The sequence below is a fragment of the Haemaphysalis longicornis genome, unplaced genomic scaffold, assembly GCF_048455015.1.
Source record: "Haemaphysalis longicornis isolate Haplotype H1 unplaced genomic scaffold, Haemaphysalis longicornis Haplotype H1 scaffold_5, whole genome shotgun sequence".
Classification (NCBI taxonomy): Eukaryota; Metazoa; Arthropoda; class Arachnida; order Ixodida; family Ixodidae; genus Haemaphysalis; species Haemaphysalis longicornis.
In genome coordinates this window covers 153485784-153508172 of record NW_027526385.1, presented here as the reverse complement: position 1 = coordinate 153508172, position 22389 = coordinate 153485784, and the positions used below count along the sequence as shown (strand labels likewise).

At 45.6% G+C, this 22389-nt stretch overlaps 1 long non-coding RNA gene and 2 pseudogenes across 1 annotated transcript in view; 2 read left to right on the top strand and 1 right to left on the bottom strand.

The window, feature by feature from the left end:
- Nucleotides 1-7267, top strand: part of LOC144138762 (uncharacterized) — a 43328-nt gene extending 36061 nt beyond the window's left edge. The window contains exons 5-6 of the long non-coding RNA XR_013315964.1: nucleotides 2358-2590; nucleotides 3528-7267. This is a non-coding gene — a long non-coding RNA (uncharacterized LOC144138762). The remainder of the gene's footprint in view (nucleotides 1-2357; nucleotides 2591-3527) is intronic.
- Nucleotides 7268-18351: 11084 nt separating this feature from the next.
- On the top strand, nucleotides 18352-19394 carry LOC144139952 (uncharacterized; annotated as a pseudogene).
- A 321-nt stretch (nucleotides 19395-19715) lies between these two features.
- LOC144139468 (uncharacterized) lies at nucleotides 19716-21898 on the bottom strand (annotated as a pseudogene).
- Between the last annotated feature and the right edge of the window lie 491 nt (nucleotides 21899-22389).

Sequence of the window (22389 nt, the reverse complement as noted above, 5' to 3'; positions counted from 1 at the left end):
GCACGTGGTGTATCAAGCACGGACCTTTTAGATCATAACTTGCATCCGGTGAATGCTGTGCTTGATATAACGTGAAACGGCGTCAAAATCCCCGTAGTAATACGCTGCTGGCCAACACGCGGGCGTGCGGGCTCCGACGTTTCCGTCGCTCGCCGATCCTCCATGGAGTGATTTCTCCTCCTGCCACCGCGCGGCGCCAACGTCTGTGCGCCTTGCGAATACCTGTGTCGTGCACTACGATAACCAAAACACTGTCACAGCAGGTCAACGACAGTGACTGAGCTCGAAGCCCTCCGTGCGGATCTGAATACATCACCACTCAGTCATCCAGCCAATCGGCTATCTTTAAAGATTCCCGCGCGGCCCTACAATGCCTTCAGTTTTTTCCTACTGAACAGCTAGTCTAGGACATGCAGTTTTTACATCACCAAGCAGGCAGTGCTCACCATTTTGTCGAAGTACAGTGGATACCGGCTCATTGTGGTGTATCAGGTAATTGCACAGCAGACGCTACAGCTCCCTCAGCTCACAATCACCGAGTGCCTACTCCGCCCATACTGTTCTCCAGGAAGGATGCGGCCTCACTTGCGTGTCGCGTTGCGCGGAAGTTATAGCTTTCAATATGGGCTGATCTATTACGCCGCTACACTCCGCTCTACAACTGCCGACCGAGAATGTACTTTCAAGTTGCCACCTGATCTCACAAAAAACGATGCAGCCGTAATACACCGCATACGCCTGAACGTCGCCTACACTGGCCTACACTGGCCTTTTTCGTTTCAAGCTTCAGCAGACCAGCTCTCCCTTCCGTCCAGACTGTGACTGTCCCGAAGATATTTACTATGTGTTATGTGTGGGTAAACAATTTGAGGAACCCAGACGCTCCTTCTTAGTGACTTCGCGCAGGCTCCCCACATCGCGTCTTGCGTTGAATGACTTGCTTGGCCCCTGGTCAGGTGCAAAGATGGCTTCACGTGCATCGAAGGCCTTCCTAAGCTTCCTTTGCAGTTCAGGCCTAGGTAACATTCTTTATCAGTGCCGATCATTGATGCGCAGTGTGCTAGAAACCGTGTCCATCCCTTTTCCAATCTCAAACTTTACGTGGTGCCCCAGTGAACGTATCGGGGTTGTGTTCACATTGGCTGCTATGCTAGCTCTGGACTGGCGATACTCGCTGTGGTCGTTCTGTAGTTTCCTGAACTGTGCTCAAATTGAAAGTGAACATTTCTCCTGTGCGTGTTTACCACTTTTTTTATTTTTAACCTGACATACTGAACTCATGGCCACGTGTGGTCACTCCGCGGTGCCTGAACTCTGCTAAAATTTAATGCGAACATTTTTTCAGTGCGTTGGAACATTTCTCCGGTGTGTTTTACCACTTCGTTTATTTTTACCACGAACTACTGAACTCTGCCCACAAGCCTCATGTCAGAGTTTTTCGTTTCACTTGTTTTATTATTCACCTGATGTAGCATGTTAGACTATCTGCTGGACAGACCTCGTCAGCATCATTAAACTCTCACTCTCACAATGGAGACCGCTAGTTTGCGGTAAGGAGAGTTCGCTTCCTGTTTCTTTTTTTGTAGTAGTAGTGTATTTGTTAAAGGCACCCGGACATCTTGACTGAGACGATCTGATCACGTTTGCCCCGCAGCAGCCGGTCAGTGTCAACGCCTGAATAAATTCTTACACCGTGCGAGGGACTTAGGTTCGATTTCGACCCCTACGAGCGTTCTTTTTTTCCTTCTGGGTGCACATGTTATTGATTACCGCCGCTTTTAATCGCGTATTTCTCGGGCCTTTGTGCCTGCTCAACGGTTACGTTGTCGGGTCCACGGCGTAAAGGTCCCGGCTTCTATTTTCGGAGCCTTCCTAACCACAGTTTTTTTTTTGAGTTTTCGACGTTTTTTAGTTCGGCCTAAACAGCCATACTGCTAAAATTTGAGGTCTTCCACAAATTTTAAGGTGCACTGTTTTATTGCACGTTTGTAAACGGTTTCTGTCAAAAATAATTCATTAGAAAGTTCATGCGATGCAAACTTTCTGATGTGTCTTGTTTTTAAAATATATTTGGTGAGACAGTTGGTCAAATGCTTATAACTGACATCAAGAGAGAAAGACGAAGATATCCACAGCATTGGGCCTCCCACGAAGGTTCTAGTACAGTGTACTAACGTCGTTGATTTTTATACAGGTCCACATGCTATCGTAGATGAGCAGTGCTAAGTCCCACTCATAATTCCGCATATAACTGTACCTCTCATGTACGCGGCCCAGATACACACTGTCGGGTAGGCCACTCCACGAATCTTTGATCGATATTCCAGCAATGGCTGCAAATTTCGAATTTATTCCAGATGCTCGCAATCCAGACCGTTGCACTGTGTACTTCTGGACCAAAACCAGCAAGAACAAGGAAAAGTGCAGCCCATCATGTACCTCTATCTCGGGTTGTTGCCAGCACTGGATGATGGCGTTCGAGTATCAAGATGAGGTTCTCGTGTGCGATGCTGTAAACCACGAAGGCCAGCTTACTGGACGATGCAGGCCGATGGGTATCGAGAAATTCCACGAAAGATTTCCGAGAAAGGTAAGTAAGGCCCGATTAGTTCAGATAAATTGTGTCGAAAGCCAACCTATTTTTTGCAGTTCTTGTTTACTTTAAGCCCATACTTTGCGGTGCACAAGAACACCGTCCCGCGCGTTCGACTGGGCATTATTCTTTTCGTATTATGAGCAATTAATTAGAGCTTAAGTACCCTAGTTTTCTGCTGGGACTATTGGTCAGTTGTAAAGACACTACCCCGTTGTCGTAGTTGATATTTCTAAGTAAATATGTTGAAAACGAAGCAGGAGTGGTCCGCGCGTTTTGTGTTCGAGATAATTTGCTTGAGACGGCCCACCAATGCTGCCCGACCGACCACAACAAGGCCGTGCATGCGTTAATTTGATATAATCTAAGAATATGTGCGCAGTTGGGAGTATGCTGATCAGTGTATATTATAGCGAGAGCAAAGCAGCTGGGACCGTAGCAAGTTAGTGAAATTGGTTCTTTTGTTGCTCTAGTCATCGATATCCGCTTGGTGAAATGGCTTTGAATCTTTAATAAAGCGTTCTTTCCGTCTGAATTTTGCCGCCCTTTCTTTTTTCCAACTTCGAAAGTTCTGCTTTCAATTCCGTTTGAAGATTTAAAAACTGCCTTAGAAAGCTTGTATAATGCGTAATATGCTGATCAACAAATAAATGTAAGAAGGAAGCAAACACCAACGTTTGCTAAACGTTGTAAAAAAGAGCCAACCGCAGGAGGAAGTTGCCTGCAACGACACGCGTAAAAGAGAAAAATAAATGGATACCGGCACTTTCCTTCGTTCTAAGAACTCCGCAAAGCACGAAAGGCGTTCCACTAATCCAGGATGCAGTATTCACTAATCCGAACTCTTTTCGCTAATCTGAACGAGTTTTCAACGCACTATCACTCCTACCGTGCTACTGACAGCAATCAATAATACGTCTCGGCTTTGTTTCAGAGACGCCTTGGGCAGCGGAACTTTTCAAAAGAGTCCGTGAAAGAGACTGTGAAAAGTTTGGAGAAGAGTGGTCCCTACGATCTCATTTGGAATAACTGCCAAAAGTGGCTTAAGGAGATGCTGAAACATCTCAACATGCACAACTCCTATAAACTACCGGTGATACCTCTTGCACATTCTACAACAGCTAAGAATACCGCTCAAGGAATGTACTGCTAAGCAAGAGACTACGGATTCGAAGAGCCGTAAAGGAGTTATTGCGACCTCGAAAGCGTCCGGATTCAAAAACGCGTAAAGTGCTGTCGATTACTGGTGGTGCCGAGACAGCAGCACCACCGAATTGCATGGTTACCCGATGCCAGCAAGTACTTCCAGAAAACATTTGCACATAACTATTTCGCAGAATCCCGGAATCAGTTTCCGCGACACCTTTCGCTGGCGTCGTTTTGCTCAAGCGCCGAATGACGGGAGCATATCGCGTATTGATCCGCATCACAGCAACTTCAGTCAGCCGAAACATCATAGAATCTTTCACCTAAACAAAATTAATGCCTGTTTAGAGTACACGGCCCCGAGAATCCCAAAATAAGCACTGAACAGCCGCAATGCGCGATTATTAAATCCAGGGGCAGTTAAATTCACTAGCCAAATTTCATTGCATAGTCAGCGTTAGTTTTCAACTTAATCACCTTCTTTCGTTTTGGCTGAAAGAGATGAATATAGTGAAAACCGGAACTTACAAAGTCACCCTGAACCGCGAGTTGCTTCGTTAAATGGAGAACTTCGTAAAATCACTACTGCAATTTTACAAGTTGTTGATTCTGGAAATTCGATGTCTGAATGAGGCGCACCCTAACAGGTGCTATGACATCGCAATTGCGACGGCCGCGGCGCTCGCCTGCCGATAATATAGCAATGCGCTTAAAGTCAGCGGTGAAAATTATAACGATAGATTGCCCAGAATCCTATGGGAGACGAATTTATTTCGTGGTAAAAAACGAAAGATGCTCAAACTAACCCGTAAGACAAAGGTAGCGAAGCTTTGCGAAACATAGCGTGTTTCCGATTTGTTGCCGGACAGCGTGTTTTAAGCCTCGCGGCTGTACGAGCGGCCACAGATAGATGTACAGGGCCGTCCACTCGTGGTACGAAGACGGAGCAGCGTGGCCGTGCTCCGCGCAGCGCTAGCACACAATCTACGGCCACGCATCGAAGCCACGTGGCGCAAGCGCACAAGGGCTTGGAGGCCGGTCTTCGTGTGTTCTGCTAAGGCTCGGCAGCGCGCCGAGCTTGCTTTGCTGTGAAACCCGCCGTACTTCACTTACTGTAGCGCGTTGTGTATCTCTTGCGTTCTGGATTTGAGACCTACCGCGTACATTCGACGCTTAACGGTTGTGTCTGATACACATTGGAAATCGTTTTAGCAGCAGTAAGCATCATCAGCTAATCCTAGACAACCAGGAAAGCTAAGAATAACCGGCTGAACCTTAGCTCACGCTACGTATATCCTGGCACAGCCGAGCTAAGCTACTGCTCATTTTTGCATGCTTGTGTTGAGGGCTTGTGGAACTCGAAATACTTCTTTAAATAGGGAATGGCACTGAATCTATTTCGTTATTTCGAGTCCAAAAACCATGAGCCGTAAAGGCACCTACGGGAAAACCAGAATTTGTTCGTTATATCGGGAAATTTGTACAATGGGGTTTCGTACACAGTGTTCTGACTGTATTTTTACCAGGGTCATCTAAAAACCAGCAATGCGGTCATTGTAGAGGGATGACCTCTTGTGATCAATTAAAAAGTTACCCCTGTGTCCACTTCCACTTATTTATTCAATTGTTAGTGTACAATGATGACATGTCATTAAAGCTTATGTGCAAAGTATATGTGAACATGTGTATGTGAATATGTTCCCCTGAAGGAACAAGTTAAGAGCATTTACAAACTAAAATACATTATTACGTACTTGTGATGTAGTTGTATAATCGTTTAATATTAATGCGGCGAATCGCAATGTTTGCGTGTATACTTTGATCATTGTGTGCCTTTGTACACCTATCATTTGTATAATACCTAGGAAATGTATTAGTAACTCTGCTTGTGCACTACCGTGCTGGTATGACTGCGTATTACGGTTAAACTTGTTTATATTTATGGATATCTCTTTTGCTGCTGACACTGTTAATCGGGTGGCTGAGGCCTCTGTCAGGCCGTATGCGCCTTTATCTCAGCCTCCCCTTCGTTTCGCAAAGGAATATGTAACTGAACTCTTAGAACGTGCAAAGTTACCGTCACTTCCCCCAAATAAATTGTTAATTAGACTAAAATTTCTTTACAAATTTATTAAGGAGGATTCATTTCATATTCATCTGGATGCGCCACCCGTCAAAGGCATCAACTGACAATAACCCTTTTTTGTTAGCGAAACGACCGCTTCAAATATTCCTTTTTTCCCGGGCACCGTAAGTCAGTGGAATGAACAACCTTCCTTTCGCCTCCTCTCCAGAAGCCTTGAATGGGGCGTGGTATTAAACCCAGAAAAAACTGTCTCCCTTTGCATCACAGGAAAACAGGACGCTTACTAATTTTCGTACTCTCTCGCAGGAAATCCATTAAAGCAAGTACAGGAATATAAACATTTGGGCATATCTTTAACAAATAATCTAAGCTGTAATTGGCATGTTACTAATGTTTCTTCCTCTGCCTTTCGTAAATTATGTTTATTTCGGCATCAGCTTCGAGGCACTCCACCTAATGTTAAATTACTGGCATACACAGCGCTGTTTACAACTAAACGGGAATATGCTTGCGCTGTTTGAAGCACTCACACAACAAAACATATCGACTTGTTAGAAAAGAATCAAAGAAGAGCTGTACGGTTTGTTTATTCTAAATTTCGTAACAAAGATTCGGTTTCTGAGCTGATGCATATCAGCGGAATTCAAACCCTGGATTCCAGAAGACAGTTTCTCTGGCTAAAATTGTTGTATTTATTTTATCACCTCAAAGTTGCTTTGTACTGAAATCCTTCTTCAAACCCCTTTTTACTCTTCGTACTCTTTATTACCATCCTATGTCCTTAACGGCAATGTTCGCTTCGACCAACCTGTTTAAAGTTTTTTTCCCTTGCACAAATATTGATTGGAACAATATACCCAAATATTTTGTAAACTTCCGTGGTTTATTACAAGCCAACGTTTAGTTGGGCCAGTTTAGTTGCGCCTAGCAAACACTGTTTTATACTTGCTTTGGTTTTTTCGGCTTTTTGCTGTTTGCATTATTGTATCGTTGATATTGTTAGCACCTTATGCCCCTCTGATCGGTATTACATGGCCTGCAGAACGTTCAAAATAAAGAAATAAAAAAATAAAACTAATAACGAAGTCTTGCCGGCAGCCTCAATGCTATTTGCAGCACATTTTTCCTGATTATTGATATGTTGCTGTTCTGTTTGGCTTTGTTTGTTTTGTTGTATATAATCTAGAGTTGCAACATTGTAGAGCAAACATATATATGTAATCGCCCTGCTGAAATTGCTGTAACTGCAATTGCATTATAAGTAAATAAATAAAAAATATGTAAGCGCAAGTTGTTAAGGTCACATATCAGTCTGGTGAGTAGGTTAGGAATTTGAGCCTGTAAATTTCTTGAGTACCTGTCGCTATTCGAAACCATTTTTTCTTACTGTTTTTGGTTTCCGCATGCCTGGTACAATGTGTGCTTATAAAAATGAAATGCGTTTTGCGGGATTTCAGGTTTGTGCAACAAATCTAAGCCCAACTGCATCAACAGGTTTCATTAAATCACCCTGCCCTCAACTGCATGGGGTCCGTACTTTTATACCGTGGACGCGTTCCTTGTGCACAAAAGCTTAGGTACATCTCGTTACTAAGAATGTACAACTGCGTCAGCAGATTTCAGAACTTGTAAATGACAATTTGGAATACGAAAAGTTCAAACGTATTTTGGCTATTTATAGTTACCCGTACATATTGTGGGACTAGTCTCGTCTCTACGGCATGCTAAGGTATGAGGCACACTGCGGTTGCGTGAAAGAACGCCTTACTCCCATGGAGCTCACTCTTAGTCCGCGTCCGGACGCACACCAGAAAAAACCCCTAGCCTCCCGAGTCCCAGTCCCTGCCAGACGCCCTTCCTTCCCACACCGCTGCCCGCTTGGTGTCCCTATTCGCACGCCCCATGGGTACAATTTTTATTTTTGTTCTCACGCCGCGTGGGAACACTTTTTATTTTTAGTTCGCATGCCGCGTGCCAAAAAAAAAATAAAAATTGTTCGCACGCCTTTGATCTTGCCTTTGAGCCTTCGCCCGCTTTGCCTGCTTCGCGACCAGCGCGGCTTGCGCTGTTCCTTTCGAATCACTCTGGTCTCTGTTGGCATACTTCAAGCTTAGCATTGTCAAGCTGCCCGCATAGCTTTAGGCTAATATGTGAGCTCAATAGTTTGTTAGTTGCAGCAATTAATTTTAAAAACACGTTGTAAACATGTGGTATCCGCGGGGCCACACGTCGAGTTGTTCTTGGTTGAATTCTTGAATTGTGTTTCGGTGAGTTCAGGGTTGAAGCTGACTTGTTTCCGCCGTTTACTTTTTTTCTATTTTGGAATTCCGGTAGGCATTCTGATGTTGGTCCACTGGGAAAATCTCTACCCCTGTAGTTTTTCTGGGCTCTATCATACGCGACCGATGAGCAGTTCTCGGAGAACCAGCGTGTTCAGCGGTTAAGTGCTGCTCATTCAAATATGCATATTTCTAGAAATAGAGCGCTTGATACTTTATGCGAGTACCGCAGGCACGTGAAAGATACTGTGGTGAGGAAAATCAGTGGTACATATTAATTTTACATTCTGTGAGTGTTTTGTTTACCATATGTCTTTTAGAGACACGAAATGTGGGGAGGAAATTTTTGCAGAACATAAACTTCTCAACGTTTTAAAGCCACAGTTAGGTAGGATTAAATAGAAGAAACTTTGGAATGTGAAAGATGTATCAAACTTTTGTGGTTTTGGTGTCAGCTTGCTGAATCAAAATATGTATATTTGATAGGAAATATTTTTAGTAATAAAGGTTAGAATTTGGCAGGTTGTTTTCGCCAAGGAAGCACCGCCGTCGTCTCATTGCGTTCAATATGGCAGAACCAACTATAGCTAATGTATGTATGCAGAGGACCATTATATTTGTGGATATCTACCGAGGGACAGGGAAACTTGTAAACCAGCAAGGGGGAGTGAACCTGCACACATTTTAGTCTAACCAGTATTAACTACACGAACAATAAATGGTATATTGTCTTTAGCAGCCGAGATCGAAAAGGTTAGCGACGCGCATTTTCTTTTTTCGTCTTTGGTGAAATGTTTGAAATTGAGAGGGGCAGGCGCACAGTCAAGTTCGGTTTCTCTAGTGTTCTTACCTAATTTGCAAGTATTGCAAGGGCCTGTCGCAGAATTTTGATGCAATACTGCACTACAGCGCATTTTTTGTGCTACATGCACATTTGGGATGAGATGATGAGGCAGAAAACGCTGCAACAAATCCAGTGCAGATACGACGTTAGGCACCAGTGTTGTACCTGATGCTGCCGGTCGCAGAACCTTCCATGTGTCTTCTAGGCAACACCATGGAAGGGCAGTGGCATAGGGTGCCAGTTGCCAGATCTCATTGCGGTGTCCTACCCAATCTCTACACCTGTCATTAGCGGTTGTCCCAACTACCACGTTTCTATCAAACCAGCGAAGATTTGGCCCTTGCTCAAGCTTCATATTCATGATGATTCTTTCTTGGCGACGTTGAGCAGCTGTACTGCACTGTCACTGCCTTGTCAACTAGGGACAACTGCATCGCCCGAACTCTTCCAAGCCTTACCTTCTCCTTCACAACAATGGGTGCACCCAAATCTCTGAAGGCTTCACTTTTCTATCGTTACATGCTTTTAGGTATATAGCCCAATTACTTTTCTATTCCCCATTCCCAAGTTTGGATCTCGCACCTCCACATTGTTTCTAAAAAGGCTGTGGCTAGCGTTCCGTCCAGACGTAGCCGGCGTGAAATTTCTACAGTTCTGTCAAGACGAAAGCAAAACCGGCTGATTAGACGCTATGCTCAATCTTCAGATTTGGTGTAGAGGTTGTGTCTCGGATAATAGCACTAATTTACCGGGTTCGATTCACCCCGGGCATGCTTTTTTTTATTATTTTTTTTCGTGGTTGTGCAGCGTTTTGTAACAGCTAACTTCGCGCCCACTTTACGATTGACGCGGTGAGAGCAGTCGGTATTGATTTTGCACTCAACCGGCCGCTCCGCTAACGCTACGTCTACCGCTGCCGCTCCGCTACGTCTGGCGACGTATCCATCACCAGAGTTCTTATAATCTGTAGTTCGTAATGGGCATTACTAATTAACGGTTATTCTGGCTAGTCAATGAGTGGAAGCGTTTAGTTCGGCTGGGTAAATATCAAGAAAAACTACTCTCGCTGCTCGCTGTCAAGCGGAAGTGGTCGAGCTTGGTGGTTCGTTTGACGGCCGATCATCTGTAATCATTGAGAATGATTATTAATAAAATGACTCTGGCTAGTCAATGAGCGGAAGCGATTAGACCGGTTGGGTAGAAATCAACAAAACTTAAGAAAGGCGATCGGTCTAACTCTAACTCCGTCAAACAGAACTCCATGCAACTACCTCGAGTACGTCCGCTTCACAACAAGCAGCGAGAGCAGCCTTTCTTGAACGAACCCAGCCGAACGAACCGCTTCCGCTCATTGACTAGCCAGAACAACCGTTAATTAGTAATCACCATTACGGACTATAGATGACCGGAACTCTGGCGATGGATACGTTGGCCTTGGCTCTAGTGAGCGGTAACGGAGCGGCCGGTTGAGTGCAAAATCAAGACCGACTGCTCTCACCGCGTCAATTGTAAAGTGGGCGCGAAGTTAGCGGTTACAAAACGCTGGCACAACCACGCAAAAATACATAATAAATTAAGCATGTCCGGGGGAAATCGAACCCGGTACATCAGTTCCATTATCCGAGGCGCAACCTCTACATAAATCTGAAGACTGAGCATGGCGTCTAGTCAGCCGGTTTTGCTTTCGTCTGGACGGAACTGTACAAATTTCACTCTGACTCCGTCTGGACGGAACGCTAAGCTCTCAGTTGTATTCCGTCTGGACGGAAGGATAACCCGCAGCGCTCCGTTCCCTCTGGACGGAACGCTAGCCACAGCCTTCTAAAAAAACATTCAATTCTCAAAATTTTCTTTATTCGTATTTTTTTGCAGTATGATTTGAAAAGATGGGTTTCAGCTTGGAATTAACTTAAAAATGTGAAGAAAAAACTTTTATGAAGGGAAGCTCTGCCTCAATGCCTGCCGGACACCAAACAAAAAGGGAGCAGTAGGTTTGCATTACTTATGCATAGTTACTCACCAGCATTACCTAGTGCATCTTTATGATTATAGTCGCTCTTGTCATTGTCTCAAGCCATTGTGCAGTCACAGAGGAAGTCGGACTCACTCGCGGTGACAAATTCGACGTGTTCAGCAGACGTTGCTGCCCTGAGTATTGCAAAAAAGCTGCTTTTTTAGATAAAATGCCACCGCCATCATTCCTCGTGTTTGGCACCATTTTTGTTACATTTGCCAAACAGGATTTTGTTTCCAAAGTTCTGAAGGGCCCTTGGTACTAGAACTGATTATTGATCGTAAACTCACCTTTGGTGCCGAGAAGAACAGCATTGGCCGCAACGAGTGAGGCTCGTGATTAACTTTCCGACTTCTTTAAGTGTTATTCCTTATAAATGCTTCTAGTGACAGCTGCAAGATAGCTACAACAAGGGTTAGGTCACATGTGCTCCCTCACTGTGGGCAAATTGCATGAGGCCCAGCCCATGTTGGTTACAGAGCAGCGTCTCAGAGAATTCATCCACGGTGTGTCTTCACTTTCTGCAGCTGAGACTTCACGTTTATGAGAACTTTATTAACCACTGCACATTACACCACTCAGGAAGCCAGCCATGCATACCACACAGCACCATGTCGCCTACGGGGTCCAGTTCTGCAAGTGCCTTGCCATGGTGGAGCTGGTGGAGGGGGTAGATCTGTTCCAGGATCTGGTTCACTGTGCCACTTCACCAATGTCAAGCTGGACCAGAGGCTACTGCAGCTGAAGGCGGCAGTGTGGAAAGTGAGGAAAAGTGCTCCAAGTCCCGTTGCTGAATGAATGGCCTGCAGGCACACGGCGCTGCATGCAGATGCCATGCCAACTGGCTGGCAGGCAGGGATGAGCTGGATCGCGCATTGGCTGGGAGGTTTACCCACATGTCGCAAGCTCTGGGGTACCTTCCAAACTGTCCAGAGGCCTCAAAGCAACTGGAACCCACTGATGTGGTTGGCCCCAGCCATTTTTGACTGTTTGGGAGCAGCAATAAGTCTGTTTTGGAGAGAAAAAATAAGGAGTTGTACCAGCCAAAGATTAATTCGAAGCAATAAAAACAACCCACAGGAACATTATACATACAATCGAACCCACTTATAACATCATTGGACATAACAATGAAGTCACGGCACCATCTACTTCGCTATATGTTGTGTGGTAAAAAACTGCTTAATAATTACACGTATTCTTATTAATGGTAATAACAATTGAGCCTGACGGTATGAGCTGATGTCCAGTGTAGTACTTGGAGATCTGTGAAAGATCATGGGTGCATTGTGTGTGTGACCAGGCTGTAATCCATTTTCCCCCCATTTCTCTGTTGCGATGCCGGATTTCAGCCTACCGAGTCAAGCAGTGCTTTCACATTTACAGGGCACAGCAATGGAACACCAGACATCAGGGCCTGAATTCTGTAAAATTATGGCTGTAATTTTTATGTTGTGGCATAATGGGCACGTTTTCCTTGGTTAGGGAATCATATGGAGGAGCAGGAGAATCAGGGTGCATTTTAGATGCGACCTCATCTCATTCACTCGTTCTGTCCCTCCATACGGACTTGACCGTCCACACCCCTCCCCCTACACTGTAAAAACAATAAAAGTTAGCGGCGCCTGGTTTCGATCCCACGACCGTGTGGGCAGAACGCGAGGCACATGGTGCTCTTCCCACTGCGCCACAAAACTGAGACAGAATCAAATGCTACGAACGCGCCTTATATCCTTGACTCATTCAAACTACGTCAAGAAGCTACTGATACAACGCATGATGGGGCAATGGTTAACACTTGCAATAAAAGAAAAGAAGGTAAGACTCACAGCAACAATGATGGAGTAAAGGTCGTTGCGACAGCGAAGCCTCAAGCATACCACTTCGAGAGATTAACCAAGATTGGCCAATAAAACATAATAATAATCATAAAACATAATAAAACATAATAATCATAAAACATAATCTGTCCGTCTTGTTAAGGTCGAGTAGTCGTGCACAGTAGCAAGACGTACTGTGCGATTTCTACAATATTCCACTCCTTTGTGGGACTTCCAACCAAGGCACACATGCATTTGCGCACCAAAACCACATTCCTTCAAAATGGCGACCAATATTTTAGAGAATCTGGTGTCAGTTCAGCTACAGTCAGAGGCAGATGGCTGCTAAACATAAATGCACCAATTGAAAAAATCTCTCCTAATACCTGCTCAAAGACCAGAGGGCCCTGAACTCGGGCGCGTACAGTCAATCGAATGAAGATGGTCACTCGTTTCCCATAGCTTCTTCTACCACACCGCATTCCTCTATTGCTTCAATAAAAGTTTACAACACCCTGTCTGTCCATCTAATCTTTGCCCCTAGAAATATATAGCTGCCCTTTATCTCTAAAGTCCCAACTAAAGTGATGGTCACCATGCTGCACTGAGAAACTGAAGCCTGTTCTGAGAAGCTGTGTGGTCCCTGCAGTTGTTTTTCGGCATGCAAGGTTGCGAGGAAGGAATGACCCAAGGAGAGAATGCCACCTCTGCTGAAACCTCTCACCTCAAAGATATTTTTAAAACACTCAGTAGCTTCTTGTGAATTAACCTCAACGATAATTTTAAAACACTCAGTAGCTTCTTGTGAATGAATTAATCTAGGACACCGAATTAGCTCTGCTTTTCATAAAACGAGCCACAACGATGGCACTCGGGCCTTCGCTGAAGCAAGCGTCGACAGGGACACCCTGCATATGAAGAAAATTCAACAATGGCGAAGAACAGCAGCCTTGTGAACTCATATATATGCCTTACACAAGAAAACGAAAATCTGTAAAGGGAAAAAAATATGAGCGCTCATACGCAAAATGTTCAGCTAAAGCACTTAAGCTGTCCACGCAACAGGGTAAGAAACACCGATCTTTCACCTAAAATGTGCATGCATTCAGGGCAACAATAAGAGTATTTAATGGAAGAAAATGAGCAGGTCAACTAGTGGAAAAGCTCTGGCAAGTTGATCTTTGTGTCGGTAGGTGGGAGGGGCGGAAAATTAAACACTTTCTAAAGGCACAGCAGACATGCCCCCAAAATTTCTTAAGGATACGTCGGACATACCCAGCCTTCTCGCTCAAAATTCCGACCTCTCATGAACCTAGCAAAATCACTTCAAGAAAGTGATATTTGGCATAAAGCAAGAAGTCAACGTGAAGATGAAAACAGTAAAATAATTTTCAGGATTCTGAATATTTTTTGTGTAATTCGCTGTCAAATCTTACTCCCCATGCATTTCTATGGGATAGTTTTCATGGTTCCGGAACCTAGTCACGCAAAGTGCCGGACTTGAACCTATGCACAAAGCACGTTTTCACCCCAATATTAGCTACGCAAAAGAATTTACATTTCGCTAAATAGGTACACAGTAATCACCGTCGAAAGGACTGCCATGAGCGGGAAAGCTGCACGCAAAATTTTGTAAATGTAGTTTGGAGCACTAGATTGAACTCAGATGGATTTGAATCTTCACAAGTTTTCCTTTAGTGTGTGCATGCCCGTTGATAGCGTTTTGTAATAGCTATACTTAATACCCTCTTTGCAATTCACGTAGTGAGAGCAGTCGGTCTTGATTTTTATACAACTGGCCAAACGGTTATTGCTCACTGAAGCTAAGGCTGACGTAGCCATGGCAAGAGTTACGTCCACTCATCTGTTTGTAATAATAACCATGGCTCAGGCTAGTCAGTGAATGGAAGCGGTTTGGCCAGTTGGGTAAAATCATGGCAGACAGCTCTTGCTTTGTATTATGAAATGGGCTTAGGGTAGCAGCTTTGAAGTTCCACCTGGATTAAGCCAGAGTTAGTCCAATCATCAGTTATAACAATGATTAATAATTAACAGGGGCTCTGGCTAGCCCGTGAGAAGACGCATTTTGGCAGTTTGAGTGAATATCAAGAAAAACTGCTGTTGCTGCATGTTGTGAAGCGGGCATGGGTAGCGGCTTGGAATTCCGTTTGGACTGAGCTAGAATTAGTCCAATCATTTTTACAGTTGAACCTTATTATAATAAACACTGATATAGCAAATTATCGGCTATAACAAACTAAATACAAACTTTGGTTAGTCACGCATCATTTCAGTGCCGGAAAGTGGAACTGCAAGGGCTGCACGCGATATCCACTGTAATGAAGAAAAACTCCCACGCCCAAAACTGCAGAAGTAGAAAAGGCCCTTTTGTGCGTGGTCACTGCGGAAACCTTTATCCTGTTCGGTGCTATGAAAAACCACCGTACAAAGATCACATCCTTCAAATAAATAATAATGCAGGCCTGTTCTGCCAAATGAACTTTGCTCTGTTGTATTTTCACGTTCTCATGTTTGGGTCCATTTAGTTTGAAATGCAACAAGGAGACAGCTAAGGATTAACTCGTTTACATTAAGTTCAAAGCCTAGAATAATGCGTTTTTGTGGCTAGGATTTTTCCACTAGCCAGATTACCGATTCGTTAGAGCCAACTTTTACCTCTACCATTACAATGCCTATCGGGTACAACAACCTAATTTACTGCCTCGAAACTACTTTGTTATAATGAGGTTCGACTGTAATTATTAGTACTGAATAATAATTAGCAGAGATTATGGCTTGTCAGAGGGCCAAAAGGGCTTGGCCGGTTGAGTAAAAGCAAGAAAGACTGCTCCCACCATGAGTTGCGTTTCCCCTCGACGGAACTTTACTGACAGCTGGCGTTCTGTCTGGACAGAACTGTATGGAAAGCATCCAACTGTACAAGATGATCACGTGGCATTAGAATAATTATGACCAGGCCGGTGTTTCAAGTGGCTTAAAGCTCCTGGATCAGCTCGCTAGGGTGGCAAACAATTAGTGGTTGATAATTGAAAAGGTCGAGAGCAGTCCAGTGCGCCAACATAAATTTAAAACGATTTGCCGATACGTCCGGCGTATCTCTAAGAAATTTTGCGGGTACGTCCGACTACCTTTAGATAAAGCAAAAAATAAAAGCAGTGATCATAGAGGACGCTAATCGGTACTAACAGAATTCAGTGCTGTGCTCTTGCGCATATTTGCGGATCAGCCCGCAGGTACAGTTTTGAGAGGAGAAGGGAAGGGCGCTGGTCTAGGGTCCCAGCCTGCGGAACTATCAAAAAGTCTGTTTTTATACAAAGATCTACAGTTATAGTACTGCCCTCTAATAAGAAATATATAGGGTGTTGCAGTATACAGTTTATATGTTGCAACACCCTGCACCATACATGAAAGGGTTGCACCACACCTAAACAAAAGTTTTCAACAAAACCACTCCTATTATCTTACAAATTTTGCACTAATGTCACATTTCAGTAATATATGCTGTTGGGCTAGATGGTGCATATCGCCTGATAAAACACACGACACAAAACAATAAAATTTTAGATCAAAACAAACTCGAAGCGATCACATTTCAGATTAGTTAAAAACAGGCCAGGCAACAGGACCACTTGGTTACTTCTTGGCGCCGAAAAGGCACTTTTGAAAGTGCAACGAGGATGATGAAGGCCAGACATCAGTATGCTCGAAGCGCTCGAAAGTGGCCACTTTAAGTTATTTTTCTACTTCCTTTTTTTACTGTCTTACTTGCCTCCAATGCCAATGATGCATTTTTAGGATGCGTTGACATAACTTGCGTAGGAAGCCGATTTGCCCACCGCGTCAAGCTGGCACATGCGCGGAGAAAACTGCACTCCCTGGGCACGTAACACGAACGCACATTTGAGACGACGCAAACCTTCGCGGGTCAACAAACACCCGCCAAACTGAGACAGATCTCTGAGCACTGCTTGAATGTATCTCAAGTAGCGTTGCAACACAGTCACAAAGGCGGCGATACAATTACCTAACAGCAGGGTTGCACTGCCTCCGCGCTCCCAGGTGGCGGTGCCATCGTAGCGGCTCGGACGCCATTAGTGCGGTCGTCCCCGACTCGCCCGTACGTGCCCGTATTGGTTCTGGCCGCCGTAGCCATCACAGTGCGGTGACATGGTGAATTGTGTTGTTTTCGGCTGCAACAGCCATACGAAAAAAAGCCTGGCGACGAACATGTCGCTGAGATCAAGTTTTTTTGCATACCGAAGGCCATAAGCAGCCAGTGCAAGAAGACTGAAGAAATCACATCGCGAAGGAGAACGGAGTGGCTGCGGCGCATCAACCGCAAAGACGTAAATCCTTCGGCGAACCACTACCGTGTCTGCAGTAGGCATTTTATTTCAGGTAAGTGTTCACAATCTGTACGAAGTAGCTCTAAATATTAACATCCCGATATCAAAGAGGTTTTTAACCATGGGTGGAAGCAGTGCGAGGCGACAGGCCCCGTACCTAGCGACCGTGTTGACAACTTGAGTGGAGCTTGCGAGGCTCGTAGTGCCTCGCAAACTCCGCCCCGCAAATTTAACAACCACTCTACATGTTGTACAGGTCGCCCAGCATAAGCTATGACCGAGGAAGACCCGGACTGGGCGCCGTCGCTGCATATGGGGCACGGGCCAGCGGCGAACGCCGATCGCTCTCTGTCCAGGTATGTCAGTGTTTCTGTTCAGCGTTGCGGCATATGCTAGGACAGTGTAAGCGATAAACTTAGTTTTATTTCCCTGGTTTGAAGCTCTTTGTTGGATTCTTTTTACCCGTGAAAGTTGCGATAACGCAGCTCACTGTGTCCGCGGGACGGAAAATAAATGCGGGCGGGCACAGTGGGGTTTCTCGTCACCCTTTCGCGCAAGTAATCCGATCCGAGTACCCTCGCCAGCTTCCTCCCTGCGACATTGTTTTTGCTACGCGTTATGGCTGGTTCATATTTCCCCTCTTGAATAAATGTTTCTTGTCTCCCCAGAGCCCCCAACCAATCTGACACCTTGATTTAGACATCATCGGAGAAGTTCCTCGTTCTTTTTTCAGGCTTCCTGGTAGAATTTTGCTAATGGTTAGCTATGTTCTGCATGCTTGAAAATCAATGTTTTAACTATGCAGCCAAAATGTGTGTTTACAGGTACAACAGCTAGCTGCAGAGGTAAAAAAAGCAAGGTCCCCTTCAACCTGTAAGTGCACAGGCACACATGCCTGCAGATGATGTTACGGGCCCACTACAACCGTTCCAGGAAGAGTGTACTACCCCTGCTGATAGAGAGACGCCAGTGCTGCACCAAGACGGAGCTGCTGTTGCTGAAGGCCAGGGAGCACAAAGGCAGCAACAGTGCAGTGTTATCGGTATATTTTCCGTGGCACCACACATTAGGTCTACTATGAGTTAGCTTAACGTAAATCATTGCTGTCAGTTCTGTATTCCAGGGAAGATTACGCAGTGAATTCAAAATTTTGTGCTTTTTTTTCAGAGAAAGCCAACTTTGGGCAAACAACTGACCTGACAATGCTCGACATCAAACGTCTTGAGGAAGAGAACTGCCGCCTCCTGGCTGAAGTTGTCGACACGAAAAACAAGCTGAGCATGCACATGCTCACCGAGGACTGCTTAAAAGAGAGACCAGACATGGTCCAATTTCATACACGACTGCCCAGCTTTACCATCTTGTTTGCACTGTACACTCTTTTAGAAGTCAGCGTGTCCCACACTAGCCGCAATGCCCTCACAAAGTTTCAGGAGATGATCGTCTTCCTGATTCGCCTCCGGCTCAACGTGCCCCTCCAAGACTTAGCCTACAGGTACTTGATCTGTAACCTTGTTTGTTATGGTGTGCTAAAACTGTTACTTGCAGGTTTCACGTCTCCGAGGACACGATATCAAGAGCGGTGAACAAGTGGCTGGACGTTGCCTTTGTGCGGCTGCGATATGCTGTCAAGTGATCAGAGCGACACGCCCTTCAGTCGACCATGCCAATGGCCTTCCGCAGAGCTTTTGGGACCCAGGTGGCTGTGATCCTGGACGGTTTTGAAGTCTTTATAAAGCGCCCTTCTTCTATGCTACCACGTTCGCAGACTTGGTCCAAATACAAAAATCATAACACCGTTAAGTTACCGATTGGCATTGCACCCCAGGGGGTTACGACGTTTATTTCTTGTGGGTGGTGTGGCCGCACAAGTGATAAAGTCATAACTTTAAACTGCGGTGTGCTAGACAACCTGCTGCCAGGAGATATTGTGTTGGCGGACAGGGGGTTTACAGTGTCTGCAGAAGTTGGCATTCACTGTGCCAATTTGGTGATGCCTGCATTTACGAAAGGCAAACCGCAGCTTTCTGCTTACGAGGTAGAAAAGACCCAGAAAGTGGCAAATGTGCGCATACATGTGGAGAGGGTAATCGGCCTGCTGCGGAACAAGTACCTCATTCTGAAACACACTATGCCTGTGGAGGTGCTAAGTTGTGATCCTGATGGTCCCACTGTGCTTGACAGAATTGTATTTGTTTGTGCAGCACTGGCAAATCTCAGCGACTCCCTGGTACCATTTGGCTGATTAGCAGCACAGTGTACTTTCTGTAGTGCCATGTTTGCATTCATGCATACCTTTTCTTTAATATTGCACAACTGACATTCATTCCCCTGCTGTAGTGGGAAACTAAAAAGTTTTTTTTCTTTTTTTCACAAATCAGCCAAGTTCAGTAGAAATCACTTTATTTGCAATTTTTCGGCATCCAGTGCAGTACTTGTTGTCCTAGGTGCTTTAAGGCTGGCACACACGAAGTGAAACATATTATACGTGCCGTTGCCACACCTGATTCACGCCTTATTCACAACGAAGTGAAACATATTTACACGTGCCGTTGCCACACCTGGTTCACACTTTATTTACAACTTTCTGGCATTCACTGCAGTACCACTTTTTTTTGCTCTAGGTGCCCTTTTAAGGCCAACGCACGCAAAATGAAACCATTTATATTTACACGTGCCGTTGTCACAGCTGATCATTTTTCCAGACTCCGGCTGTTAGGAAAAACAGAATAAGCTGTCTGTTTTTTCTGCGTCTGATCCTGATGTGCCAGTGCAACCAGCCTCGGCTTCGCAACTGCGGTTGCTGGTCCAATAATTAAAGCAGAGCTCTGGAAGAACAACACGTTCAAAGTAGAGCTGGCATCGCTGTGCCATTGCCCTGCTGAACTCTGAGTCATAATATACACGCAACATGACAAACTCTCTCACTGTCCACAGGACAAAGTCGCAGTACTTCCTTTGTGTAACAAACATTTGCAACTGTACTTGGTAGTAGTACGAGTGGTCTGTGCGCAGCCTCAGTTTTCCACCTGTCAAGGAAACGCAGGCAGACTTGGACAAGGCTAGCTCTTTGACTGTTCCATTGCGTCCATTATAGGGGCACTTAACTTCTAGCACTCCCTCACCGCAGCAACTACAGGTTACGAGACCGTCAGGTGTAGCCGCTAGGAACGGCTTCTCTACTGAAATGTGTAGCCCAGCAGTTGCACATTGAAAATTTAAATGAATACTGGCCGAGGCAGCAGCATATGCCTGCCTGGCCGTTTCTTCATGCTCCTTGCCCCATGCAGTCTGCGGGGCCCAAAACTGTGTGTTCCGGGCTGCAAATCTTGTTCAACAGGGACATGGACGGGCTTGGTATTGACGTCTTGCACACCGCTTTTGCATTTGAGGTGGTGATTCGGCCTGCTCTGAATGTGAACGATTTTGTTGACTTTGCCTTGTTTTTTGTTTCCACTTCAACCAGCCTTGCCACCTGCGAGTGTAAAGAAAATCATGCGCATATAAATAAAAGTTGCTTTCAGTGTTCACAAGTTTGTGTATGTCACTCGTCACTCATAGGTTTACAGCACTTAAATCACAGTAAACATACCTCTGGCTCGATCACAAGTGCTTTCATGACCTCCATGCAGTGGTCCATCATGGCATCCTGGGTTTCAGGTATACGTCGTCTTTGTGGAGATTAGTCTGCACTGCCTTTGGGAACTTAAGGGCCACTGGGGCAAACTCCGTAGCATATGGTTCCTCTAAAGAAAGAAGAGCAGGTCGACTGTCGCTCTTGTGGCACATGGATAGGAACATCGACCACTCTTCTGGCGTTGTTTCTTCTAACGCTGCTTTCTGTTGACGCCTGCTTCGGTGGGTCTCCACTCCAGCATCCATCTGAATTTTTTTGGGGCGTGCTGAAGCGAAGCTTACTTGTGAACACCGTTTGCCTTCTAGGTGCTGCACATACGGTGAGAGCCAGCTATTCTCTTCATCAGTGCATACTTTGCCATCGCGTCGCCTTACAACAACTTCCACATAAAAAAGAACTGCAGCAATGTGGGAGCATGCCTCCCCCAGGCCTGCCATGCAGGTGCAGTTGGAAGCCAGCACTGCTCCATCTTCAGTAACCAGAAGCCATGGCTCCAGTGCATTCTCGTAAAACACCTGCGAATGCCGCACCTGAAACAAAAAACAAAAAAAGGTCCTTGGAAGCAGTGCTATCAAACCATTATATTTTCCTAAAACCGCGCACAGCCAATCGGTTGCGCAGCGAATGAGCGTGGGTGACTTTAGCCGCACACCTCCCCTGTTGTAAACACGGCACAACCAGTCGCTTTTCATTCGGCGCTTGCAGCACGCATTTGATGTTACATTGCGAGTTCACTGCTGCGGTAACGGATGCGTCCCTGTCACACTCGCGTTACTTTAGTAGCATTTGCAAACTCTTCTCCATCAATCACGTGAAGCAACTTTTCCAAGATACGCAGTCAGCTACGGATCACGTTAGTCGCCGCAGTGAAACATTTGCTGCCACTGTTGCAGGCGGGTTAGACCTCGGCACCACGTACTGTAGATCCCGTCACCGCTTTCGTCTGACAGCGTTTGCGAAAGGACTTAAGCGAACAACTATTTCCGTACGAAGGCTGCACGAAGAGAGTGCCGATAACTTACCTTGCCGAGAACGACGCGACGGCCGTCAGCAAGCACCTTGACGCACGGCTTCTGGACCCAACCACTAGTCAAATAATTGTGGCCTTCCATGCTCTTGTATGCTTTAAGCGCTTCCCGTGTCGCGAAACTGGTGGCATGTACGAGGTAGTCCTTTATGTTCGTGAACTCGACGCGGGGCAACAACGTCACATCCAACGCCGCGTCTCCAGCACCGTATTTGTATGGGTCGACGCCACCACATTGTGCAACTTTCTCCAAGTAGCGACGCTTCTCTGCGCCACGAAGGTCGCGAGCGTAGGCGCTTAGCCGCATAATCTTCGTACACACACAAAACAGTCATACACCGAATTCGGTACCACACAACCACCTGCCGCCAAGCGCGGGGTGGAAAGATCGCTACGCTCCAGCGACCGCAAACATGGCGCGCTGCTCCGGCGCTGCTAGGGCCTCAAACTTGATGACGTCAGGTGCAACCCTCCTATACTTACACGTTTAGGGCCATCTACAAATAATTCTTCTTTTCCTCCCTGTAGCCCCTGCAGCACAAACACGAAGATTCCCACATTTCCACAGAGACGTCT